We start from the raw sequence: 12071 nt of genomic DNA, 5'->3' as shown, positions 1-12071 counted from the left end.
TAAAACCATCAGGCCCCGCCATAGAATCTCTATTCATACCAAACTGAATCTCTTTAACCTCCTCCAAAGAAGGAGGCCTAGATAGAGAGACATTATCCTAATGGGATATAAGGTTGGTAATAAAAGAGTGATCCATAACTTGAGTAGTATTGAAAATTTTTGAAATGGTATGAAAGTGATGAACAACAAAATTAGCAATCTCCACAGTGTTGTCAGTAAAAGAGCCATCCTCCCTTGGGATTTTATTGATACTATTTTTTACCCTTTTTCTCTTAGCTAAAGCGTGGAAATACTTTGTATTATTATCACCTTCAACCAAGTGTTTTACCAGCAGCCTTTTGTTTCCAAAATACCTCTTCCTGATATTGGAAATTAAAAAGATCAACTTTAGACTTCTTTAAAAGAGTAAAATTAGCATCAGTAGAATCATTTTGACACAAAATCTCAGTAGAATTCAAAAGTTGTTCAACTTGTAAAATGTTAGAAAAAATATTTCTGAAAACTTGATGATTCCACCAATTAAGAACTTATTTTAACCTTTTAAGCTTAAGCCACTTTCCAATTATTTTGAACAATCTCCAAAAAGAGTTATGAAGCAACCACATGTTTTGGAATATGAAATGAGAAGGAGCATTAAAATGTCTATAAGTAAAGGTAATAAGTAGAGGAGAATAATCAGACAAAGTTCTACTAAGATGTTGAACATTGGTGGAATTAATGGAACTAATGCAAGACTCATTAAAGAGCACATGGTCAAGCCTTTGCCATACCCCTATTCCATATAAAGTTATTACCAACAAAATCAATACAACCAAAATGCAAGCCAAAATCATAATATTAAAATCTTCCATTGAGCGATAAGGAGTAGAATCACCAATCCTTTCAGAGGGATTAGTGATGGCATTAAAATCTCCACCAACAAACCAAGGAAGATTACAAATACTTTGAAAATTAATAAGTAAATCCCAAAGCATTTTTCTAATGTAGAGGGAAGAGAGTCAGCATACACAAAAGAGGCACAACAATGGAATTTAAAAGCATCAACTTTATAATGCAATACTTGAATAAAATCACCAATAACATTAATTTTAACCGAATTTTTCCAAAAGACCCAAATTTTGTTGGCCACAATTGAAATAGCATAGTTGAAACCCAAAAAAAGAGAGGTGCTTAAGAACCTAGAAGAGGAATAAGAGGCTCAAGAAGGACAAGAATAGAAATATTATGCACATGACATAAATTCTTAACATTAATTCTAGAAGACGGGCAATTAATGCCCCTCACATTCTAAATAATTATACTAAATATAAAACAAATGCTTAATGAGAGTATTCATGTGACTGTTTCTAGGAGGTTATAAAGAAATATGCTTTAACTTCCTTCCTCTTTTGTTATGAACTTTAATAAAGCTAGTATCATTATCATCCCAGACAAAATATCAGTAACAATATTTAGAACAATGATCAATAGAAAAAAGTTTTCCTTCCCCTAATGGCATGCCATTCATGTCACCTTCTTTAGAGGGTAATTGAATATCAACATTAGCTCCCATAACACAATCTTGGTCATTTAAGGGATTAGAAGGTTTATGAGAAAGAACAATATCATTGGAATCAGACATATTGTTATTAATAATGTAAGAGAGAGAAGTTCCATCATTAAAATCCTTTTAAGCCTCAATATTAAGTGAGTTATGGGCCACATTCTGCTCACAATCAATAGTAGGAATAATTAAAGTGTTAATAAAAACTCCCTGATCATGAGTCAAAATGTCAGCATTGGTAACAACATTGTGAACATATGGACTAGGTTCCTCCTTAATAACCACCAACGGGTCCTCAATATGTTGTGAGGGATTATAAGTATTACCCATCAAAGGGTAGGATTAGACACTTCCTGATCAACCACACCATTCATTTATTTCAAAGAATTCTTAGATGTACAAAGGTGAGGGTGTTTCCAAAAATAATCATTCATAGCATGCCCATGCATTTTATAAAAAGAGTAAAATATAGGTAAATTCTAAAATTAACTTTTTTTGAAATAACCCTTGACTTCAAATCCAATCCATATTTCACTAGGATGTTTCTTAGAAATATCCAACTTAACCAACACCCTTGCAACATACGGCCTCAACAGTAAAGTCATAGCTTGGCCAGTTTGCAAGGGACGCTAGAATATAGAGGCCATTCTAAAAGGAATTTGATGGTTAAAAAAATGCAGTCTCAATTTAGGAAAAAAAATCTAAACCACAATAATAAGGAATTCCTCCTTAACGTCAAAATTCATAGTCTATTTTAGCAAACGCATTTGACATGCTTGAATATAATACGTGGCTATATTCAAGATCATTTAAAATATGGATAGCAACAAGTCTTTGATCATGTAAACTAATGTGAAATGATCTAGAAAGCATTAAGTTAAGGAAAAACTTACATATAACATCAAGATTCAGTCTGCTCAAAAAAATTTACTAACTAAAGTTTAGGCATGAAGAGCGGCTAACTGGTCAACAACAGAGTCCATAAAAAGAAGAGCCGGACAACCCTTGAAGCATGAATGAATAAAATTAAATATTTGAGACGAAGACAAAGATCCAACAACAACATATTTGAAAGATTATGTTTTCCCCTCAAAAAGAGAGAAAGAAGATGGGTTTGATGATGAAGGAGTCATCATCACCTAGCATGATAAACCAAAGAAAAACTAAAAAACAATGAACGAAAATGAGAAGAATGAAAAAAGCAACTGAGAACAATAAAAAAAATGGAAAACCCAAGCCAGGAGGGCTGAAATCCACTACAGAAGGAAGTGTTGAAACTTGTTGAATATGAGTTAGGTTGTTAGTGTTGTAATCCATGACCCCTAGTATGAGATTTTGATGATGATAAATAATATCGTCTAATTTACTATTCATCGAATATCTTTTATTTTTAATATTGTCTGTGAGTACTAACATTTCAGGGAGATCAAAAGTTACTCAGGACAATAAGAAACTCAAATTTTGTTAGAATAGAAGTGTGAGTTTGTAACATTATAATTTCTTCATTTATTTTAATTTCTCTTTTCTTGAGTTTGGCCATAAATTGCATGTAAATCTTAGTAACCATGCACACACATAGGGGGAGAGGGTTTTTAAAATGTAGATTTTTATTTCTTCTCTATTGATCGTATTGTACGAGGTTATATCATACTGTGAATAGGTCGTACAATATGACTACGATCTGATCTTGCTAAAATCTATTTCTGTGAACAGGTCATACTGTATGACTACGATCGTATTGTATGATGTGTTACCTATCAAAAACCCTAACCACCAGATTTAATTTATGAAAATTTTTATAGTCGTTCGTATTATATGAAGACATTCATACTATACGATGTATTTTGAATACTTACTTAATTTAACCAGTGATTAGTGGAATAAATCAATGATTAATTTCTGATTGGTCATCGAATTGTATGAACTAGTTCGTATTATAGGATGAACCGAGGATATTTTTAATCGTTTAGTAGTTCATCCTAGACGATCCCTTGATTTTTCCTAATCGTACTGTACGAAGTAAATCGTACCCTATGATGTACAGAGATGAGTTTTGATCGTTTTGGACTTCATCCTAGACGATACCTTGATTTTGACTAAACATACTATATGAAGTAAGTCGTACCCTATGATATACAGAGACAAGTTTTGATCGTCCTGAATATCATCCTGTGCGAACTGAAGAGTTTTCCCTATCGTACTGTGGGAGTTTATATCGTACGGTACTAACTTATTCAGAAGTTTTGACCTATTCGTAAAAATTTGTACTAGGACAAAGCTCATTTGTACTAATCAAACTGTACGATATGGAATCATATTGTACGATATTTAACGGCTAATTTGAAAAATTATAGGGTGTTTGGAGCCTATTTTAAGTATAAAAAAAGTTATGTTTTCATATATGACTGAGAGAGGGGAATGTGAGTAGAGAGGGTTTCCTTGGGAGACAGCTCTTGAAGAGATTTTAGGGTTTGTGAGAGGAAGGAGAAGGTGGGCTTGGTGAGGGAGGAGTGTGACAGAGATCACACGGTTGCTCTGAGCTTATTGCAGTTTACTCCTCCTATGGCCCGAGAAGATCTTGTGGGAGGCTTTCTTAGGGGGATACTCATCTGCATCAGTGTCCTTTAAGGTACTCTACCTTATCCAAGAGGGAAAAAAATGAGAAGCTACGCTGTCATCGCCAGGAGGGTGAGAAAAGCGCTTGGCACTCCGCGGGGGGGGGCAACTACTATTGAAGGCTAAACCAAGGACTTAGCTTGGTTTGGGAGCCTACTAGAGAGCTTTAGTTCTCACTTAGGACTAACCCAGCATCCTAGATTAGTGGGAAAGGGGCCCACACATGAGTTTGACCATGGAGCTCCTCTTTTAACCCTTTGTTGACCAAGTTGACCAGACAAAAGGTCTTGGAGGCTGAGGTGGCAGTGAATGGGTATGGGAAGCAGTTTGGAGGCTAGGGTCCAAGGCCAAACCCCAAGCTCTTGGGGTCAAAGAAAGATTTTTTCTACTTCAAAGAGAAGTTTAAATGACTTTTTGACTTATTTGACTAGTCAACAAAGTCAAAATTGCCAATATGGAAACTAGGGGAGGTAGAGAGCTATTTGAGGTGGCTTGGTCAAAGGTCAAGGATCAAAGTCAAGGTTAGAGTGGGTGGGAGCAAATGTTATAAAGGTTTAATCAAGAATGGGGAGTTGACTTGGTCAGCTCAAGTTGGGTTGGGTTAACCAGATGCCAAGTCATGCTTGGGTCAAGTCTAGGAGTTAATTTGAATGGAGTGATAGGAGTTGGGGAGCTCAAATGGGTTAATTTGACCCATTTAAACCCTTTAAGGGTTAACAGGTCAACCTAGGTTGAATTGGTCAACTAAGTTGACCCAAGGGTTAGTCTTAAGTCAAATGGATTTTTTTGGCCATTCAGAGTCTAATGGATATGGTTTCAAGGTTCAAAAAGGTCATTTGGGTCAAATGACCTATTTTAGGGCACTTAAAGGGTCATTAGGTAAACATAGGTTGATTGGGTCAACCAGGTTGACCCAGGGACAATGATTATGATCAAGTTTAAAATGATATTTTGAATATGTTGGAAGAGATTCCAAGGCAAGGTGGGTTCATTTTGGTCAAAATGAGTGTTTTGACCCTAAAGGGGCCTTTAGGACAAGCTAGGCTGACCTAGTCAACCAAGTTGACCCAAGGTTTGGAATTGGGTCCAATAGGTCCCAAATATTGTTTAAAAAAGGTTTCAAAGATTGATGGGTTAAGTCAAGTTGAGTTTAAGACAAAAGTCCAAAAATCCCCTTTTATGGCATTTTTGGTCATTTTGGTCTCAGGTCAATACTAGGTCAAAATGAATCCAAAAAAATGTAGATTAATGCTTAACTGGTCAATATCAGAGGCTTGGAAGAGATCAGAGGATTTGGAAGGTGCTACAAGGTCAAATTCCACTAGGTGATAGGTCCAGTGGCATGGGTCATAAATATTTGAGGGTTTTGCAATCTTTGAAACTAAATTTGTATATGGTGTTATAGACATCAAATTGAGTTCAAACTTGGAGGGCTGACCCAGAGACATATCTTATCAATATGCAATTGATAGATCTTGAAGGAGGGGTCAATTGACTGGGTTTTAAGGTGATGGGAGAATCACCTAGAAGGGGCTTCAGGACCTAAGTCCTTAGCCTTAGATTTTATTTTGGATTGATATGATATCTAAGTTGATCCTAAGGTCTAGGGACTAGAAGGATCCTGAGATCTAAAGTCAAGGGAAATATAAGGTCTAGGAGGCCCTAGGGTCTAGAGTTTGTAAAGAGGTCAAAAGTGACCTCATACAAAAATGAGGTCAACAAAATCATCAACCATGATGTTATAAGAGCTATTATAGACATTTTTCATACTAATTCTATGATTGAGAGATCAAAAGTCACAATAATATTTTTTATCCAAAAGGTGGAAGGTGCCATTTACCAACCAAGTTTCATTTGATTAGCTTATGCTAGTCACTTTAAAAGGTGGTGGCCAAAGTGCTCAACAACAGGCTTAAATCAGTGCTTGCTGAGGTGATCAGTGAGAAGCAAGACACTTTTCTCGTTGGGTGATCCATCTCATGCCATGGACTACTTGCCCAAGAATTGATTTTTAAATTTTAGCACTTGACTTCGAAGGCTGGTTTGATCGTGTTGAAGGTTGACATGGAACAAGCGTATGATTATATGGCTTAGAATACCAAATAGTAGGTGATGCAAATAATGGAATTTTCTATTTGCTTTATCTAGTGGGTGAATCAGTGTGTGCCTAAGGTGGATAATGCTAATTTTTCCTCAAAATTTTGGCCCATCAGCTTATGCTAAACCTTTTAAAAGGAGGTGACCAAGGCCCTAGTCAACAAAATCAAGCCGGTCCTTCTATCAATCATGGGAGAGGAGTAAGGTGAATTCATGCCAGGGCAGTTCATTTATAGCCTTTGAACTCACTCTCTAATATAAGGAAGAGTAAAACACGAAGCAGAATCAAATTCATATGATAAAAGCAATGACAAGATTATGAAAGCTTGAAAGTGATTTACTGACTTTGAACATTATTTATATAAGATAGATTATTATAACAAAATAGAAAATATCTCAATCACAAAGTCTAATTATTAATTTGAGATAAACTTTTATTTAGAAAATAAAATTACATCGCTAAAAGAAGTTAGAGGAAGGGAAATAATCAATGGTGTTTCTCTCTTTAACTGGTTTAGGGATGTCTTTCATTGACTATAAATTTTCAAAAAAAAAAAAAAAGGAACAAATTATCATTTTAGTAGTGATCAAAAAGAAAAAAAATTGAAGAAAATAACAGAAATGAAAACATGAAAATAATAACAAAAAGAAATAACTAAAACTATAGTCAACATAAAGAAAAAAAATAACAAACAATAAATCAAAAAATAAAATTAAAAAATCAATAGGCATCAAGTTTATGCGTTTATGTCAATCACACCCTATCTGGTACTTAAGATGCTGAATATGTAGAAGGCTAGTGGTTTAGTAAAGATGTCAGCTAGTTGATTCTTAGTTCACACATAGTGTTACTCAATGTCATCTTTAGTCACATGGTCTCTAATAAAGTGATGCCTTATGTCAATGTGTTTGGTCCTTGAATATTGTATAGGATTCTTAGAGATGCATATGGCATTAATATTATCACAAAGGATTATAATTGTGTATACAAGTAATCCTAAAGCTAGAAATTATTTCCTTAACCAAAGGACTTGGGCCACACAACTCTATAAGGTAATGTACTCAGCTTCAACAGTGGAAAGTACAACATAGTTTTATTTCCTACTGTACCAGGAGACTAAAGACTATCCTATGAATTGGAAAGTCCTAAAAATACTCTTTTTATCCACCGTACCTCCTGCAAAATTAGAATCAGAATATCCAATAATCTCAAAAGAAGTGGTATGCTACAAATAACAGATTCTTAAGTTTTTGGTCCCTAAGATATATCTAAGGATTCTCTTAACTACAGTTAGGTGGGATTTTTTAGGATCAACTTGAAATATAGCACAGAGAAAAATACTAAACACTACATCAGGTCGGCTCTAGTTAGGTAAAGTAAAGATTCTATCATCCCTTTGTACTTCTTTTAATCAACAAATTTTCTATTTGTGTCATTATATAACTCAACATTGGTGGCCATGGGAGTATTTATTTGTTTGGATTTATCCATTTTAGATTTCTTCAAGATATCCTTTATATTCTTTGATTGATTTAGAAAGGTTCCATCATCCAATTATCTTATACTAAACCTAAAAAAGTAGGATAACTCTTCAATCATATTCATCTCAAATTCCTTACTCATTATTTTAGAAAAATTATCACATAATTTTTTATTAGAAGATCTAAAATGTATATCATCAACATAGATCTAAACAATGAGTAACTTTTCTCCTACTTTCCTTAAAAAAAAGGGTGGTGTCTATGCTCCCCTTAACAAACTCCCTCTCTAGTAAGAATGTTCTAGCCTCTCATACCTAGCTCTGGGTGCCTGTTTTAATCCATATAAGGCCCTTCTTAATTTGTAAACATGATGTGGAAATTGGAAATTCTCAAAACTTGGGAGTTACTCTACAAGCACATCCTATTTTATTACCCCATTTAAAAAGGCACTCTTAACATCCATTTGGAAAAGCTTAAATCCCTTATAATTGGTAAAGGCTATAGTAGCACTCTAACGGCTTCCAATCTAGCTACAGGGGGACAGTTCTCCTCAAAATCAAACTTTTTTATTTGGTTGTATACCTTACCCACCAATCTTGCCTTATTCCTAACCACCACACCAAAATCATTCATTCTTATTCTTAAAGACCCACTTGGTTCAAACTATACTTTATCCCTTTGGTCTTTCTATAAGCTCTCAAACATCATTCCTAACAAATTATTTTAATTCCTCTTGTATTGCTAAAATCTAAAACTCATTAGATAGGACTTGATTGAAGTTGGTGGGTTACATCATTGAGATAAAGGCTGAGTGGTTTACCTCTTTCTTAAGTCCACGCCTAGTTCTCACACCTTCAGAAGGGTCTGCTAAGATCAATTCTTTATGATGACTAGACGAATTATCTCCAATCTCTAGGCAAAGTGTGACTAGGTTCTACCCATTCCTCCAAATTTGCATTTTCTACTCTTTGGGTAATCTCACCTACTCAAGTGTTTTGGGCTCTACAATCTTCTCTAAATTTTTAACTCCTTAGGTAATCTCTTCAATTTCATCTTCTTCATAACTCTAGACTTCTTAGGATTAGATTCATCAAATACTATATGAGTAGTCTCCTCCATCACCAATGTCCTCTTATTAAACACCTTAAATGATTTCCCCACACTTGAATATCCTAAGAACACTCCTCCATCAAAATTTTGATTCAAATTTTCCTAAGTGTGACTTCCCATTCTTAAGAATGAAAACCTTATAGCAAAAGACATTAAGGAGGGAAAGGTTGGGTTTCCTACCACTAATGATCTCATAAGATGTGTTATCTAGTTTGGCTCTTACATTTACCCTATTCAACACATAATAAGCTGTGTTTATCGCTTCAGCCCAAAAGTATTTTTAAAGTGAATACTCATTAAATATTGGCTCTAACAGCTCCAACTAAGGTCCTGTTCTTTCTTTCAGCTACCCCATTCTATAGAGGGGTCGTAGAAGCTGAGACATTATGGATAATCCCTTTTATCCTCATAAAAGTCTTCAAATCTCTCATTTTCAAACTCTCCTTCATGGTCACTATAGATGATCAAGATTTCACAACCTAGCTTTTTTTGAATCCAAATAGAGAAGGATCTAAACTCATCAAAAGACTCACTCTTATGGGATAAAAATTTAATCCAAGTGAACATCGAGTAGTCAACAACAATCATATATCCATAGACTTTTTCCTCTAAGATGGCAGTGCTAATGGTTCCAAACAAATCCATGTGATGGACTTCAAAAGGTCTAGAGGTGATAATGTCCTTAATGGAATGGAAAGAAGATTGGACTTTCTTCACTAGTTGATAGGCATCACACATGTAGTCTTTAGTGAACTTAAGCTTGGTGACACCTCTAACAAGATCTTTTTGGGTCACTCTCTTAAGAGTTTTTATACTAGCATGACATAAAATCTTGTACCACAACCATGACTCATTGGCAACAATTTTTAAGAAAAATGAAGCAGCATATTCAATATTATTCAAACCAGGCATGTAAATGTTGTTAACCCGCTTTCCCTGCAAAATAGTGTTGTTATTCAAGATAATAATGAATGTATTTGCTAAAAATTTTATGATGAATCCCTTATCACATAACTGACTGATGCTTAGCAAGTTGTGTTTCATATCATCTACAAGCAAAACATTTTCAATCAAAAGATTTGTGATGTTTCCAATTATACCTGCACCCACCACATTTTTTGGTTGGTGTTGCTCCAGTTGTGACACTGCTTCTATCCCTGGCCTCTAGCAAAATTACTTGGTTGGCATCTCTAGTCCTATGTCGTGAACATCTGTTGTTAAGGTACCATATGCTCTCACGAGGTCTTTTGTGAGAGCAAGCCTATAAAATTATCAAACATCAAATTTAGGAACCCTAACAATTTTGGGTCCCTTCTTTTGGAAAGAAGAATACAATGCATGTATGTTATGTTATAAATCATACAATTTGGATCTCTACACCCAATGTGTACTATGGTGAACAGTGCAAGTGTGTGAAATTTGTTCTAGCATGCCACATGAAAAATATTTAACACCAGAAAAAGGATTTACTAATCTACTCGAGTGGTGATGCTTCTTCTTAAAGTTATGTGATGCATGCAATGATGATTTATTATTTTTAATTGCTTTGAGTTTTTCTTTTAATGATTTACTTTCATTATCATAAACTGCCACTTCCTCTTTTAACTGATGTTTATTATTATATATTTCTCATGTAAGCTCCTCTAATTTCTTAAACTCTTTTTTAACTCAATATGAGGTGACTTTAAGAAATCTTGTGCATTAGTTAATTCAATATGCTTTTTATTTAATGCATCAAACTCATCAAGTAGAGACAGGTGATTTCTATCAAGTGTGGAGTGATCATTAAAAATAACTTCATGCTCTTTTTGCTAATTTAAAAACTCCAATTTTAAACTAACATATAATTTCTTATGTTTCTTATATGATCCATGAATTTGTTCAGAAACTTCAAGTAATTGATTATAGGTTAGTAAACATATCTCTTCTTGGTTAGACTAACCAAGATGATGATCTGCCATCAAGCATATGTTTGTAGTCTCCTCTTCAGCTTCAGTCTCAGAGTAGTCAGATGCAGAATCTGCCCATAATGCCTTTTCGAACCGCTTCTTATCCTTATCCTTTATGAACTTGGGTTTCTCCTCACCCTTCTTCTTGCTTCGGTGAGTCTTAGGTATAGGACAATCATCTTTAACATATCCCGGCTTCTTGCATTCAAAATAAATCATATCATTAAAACTTTTAAATTTTTTGCTAACCTTACCTTTATTCCACTTATGATGGTGCCTTTTCTTCTTCCATAGAAAGCTTTTGAATTGCCTCGTAATTAAGGCAACATCCTCACTTTCATACCCAAAAGAATCAGTGTCCGTATCATTAGCCTTCAATCCACAGTTTTCTCCTTCTTCTTCTTGCCTGTATGTAGTTATCTTTGGTTCACTCTTTTCTCATAAGCAATTAGTGATCCAAGTAAGTTATCAATATAATATGTATTCAAATCTTTAGATTCAATTATTATAGTAATCTTAGCATCAAAGCAAGAAGGGAAGCATCTCAAAATTTTATTCACTTTTTTATAGTTAGTTAGCTCTCTTCCTAAGGCATGTAATGAGGTAATAATTTGAGTAAACCTATTATATATGTCAGATATCATTTTAGTAGGTTTCGTATGAAAAAGTTTGTAGTCATGCAATAAAATATTTAACCTACATTGCTTAACAAAATTGATTCTTTCATAAGTAATACACAATATATCCCAAATTTCTTTACCAGCAGCACAAGTTGAAACATGCCTGTAATCTTCAAATTTCAAAGCACAAAAAAAATAGTTAAAGAATTTTACATTAAGTTGTGCTAAATTCCTATCATCAAAAATCCATTTAATAAAAGAAAGTTCAGTTTTAATTCCATTAATTTTATGAGTTGGTGGTGAATATCCATCCTTAACAAGCATCCATATGCGATAGTCAATCGATTATAAGAAAGTAGACATACGAGTTTTCCAAAAAATCAAAATGTATGTTATCAAATAAAGGTGGTCGCATAATAGAATACTTATTCACAGTATTATAATTTTCGAAGTTAGCCATGGATCAAAATTCAAAAGATTTCAAAAACAAGATTTTGTGAATCCCGCTTTGATACCACTTGAAATTTCATTAGGAATGTTAAGCCCTTATGAATTAGCTCAAAACTAACCATGAGTGGGGTGAATTAGTATTTAAAAATTTTCTCAAACAAAATCACAATCTTAAATAAAACCAATAACCGCCATAAGAAAATT

This window comes from Dendrobium catenatum, unplaced genomic scaffold (genome assembly GCF_001605985.2).
Source record: "Dendrobium catenatum unplaced genomic scaffold, ASM160598v2 fragScaff_scaffold_21, whole genome shotgun sequence".
In the NCBI taxonomy this organism is placed as follows: Eukaryota; Viridiplantae; Streptophyta; class Magnoliopsida; order Asparagales; family Orchidaceae; genus Dendrobium; species Dendrobium catenatum.
The sequence above is the reverse complement of the archived record's forward strand: the minus strand, read 5'-3'. Positions refer to the sequence as shown.